Source organism: Dermacentor andersoni, chromosome 1 (genome assembly GCF_023375885.2).
Source record: "Dermacentor andersoni chromosome 1, qqDerAnde1_hic_scaffold, whole genome shotgun sequence".
Classification (NCBI taxonomy): domain Eukaryota; kingdom Metazoa; phylum Arthropoda; class Arachnida; order Ixodida; family Ixodidae; genus Dermacentor; species Dermacentor andersoni.
This window is the reverse complement of record NC_092814.1, coordinates 133,200,119-133,200,783: the sequence shown is the minus strand read 5'-3', so window position 1 is coordinate 133,200,783 and position 665 is coordinate 133,200,119.

Sequence of the window (665 nt, the reverse complement as noted above, 5' to 3'; positions counted from 1 at the left end):
CCTTGGAAGTGTCTTGTTTGTTCCTATTGCCTGGCAACTTGGGGCTTCTCTTTGTTTGGGTAGCCCAATGGTTGCCCGTCATCTCACCATGAAGTAGATGGCTGGTGTGCCATCTTCCAAATAACACGCTCTGCTTTGGTGCCTTATCTGCAGAGACAGAGAGTAACACCTGATTGCTTCTATGAGAATGATATACTGTCCCACAACGCTAACAAAAAAGTGCTATAAGGCTGGTTCTGAGAGAGACTCACTCTCCTCTTCAACCTTAGCGAGAGACAAAACCCCAGCTGACCTGCTGATTTTTGCCTTGTAACCTACTGTGACTTGTGAGCACTTATCAAACCACTACCAAGCAGCAAGAGGTAAGCCGTGTGCATCCATATTGAGTGGTGCAGGAGTAGCTAACATATTACATTCAGGCTAGTAAGGAAAATTATGGTCCTAGCATAAGCAGCACAAAAGCAGAAGAGCATTCTGTACCAAAGTCAATGGGGAAATGGGCCATATTTGTCTTATTGCATCGTCTGCATCAACGAAGTTCCCTCAGTCAGTGAAAATAGGTTAAAATCCACCAAGTTCTCAAGGCAGCACCTGACCTGCCAATGCCAAAGCGAGCTCAATTTTAGCATTCTAAAACAGTGCAACAGGATGCTGACCATGGAGAG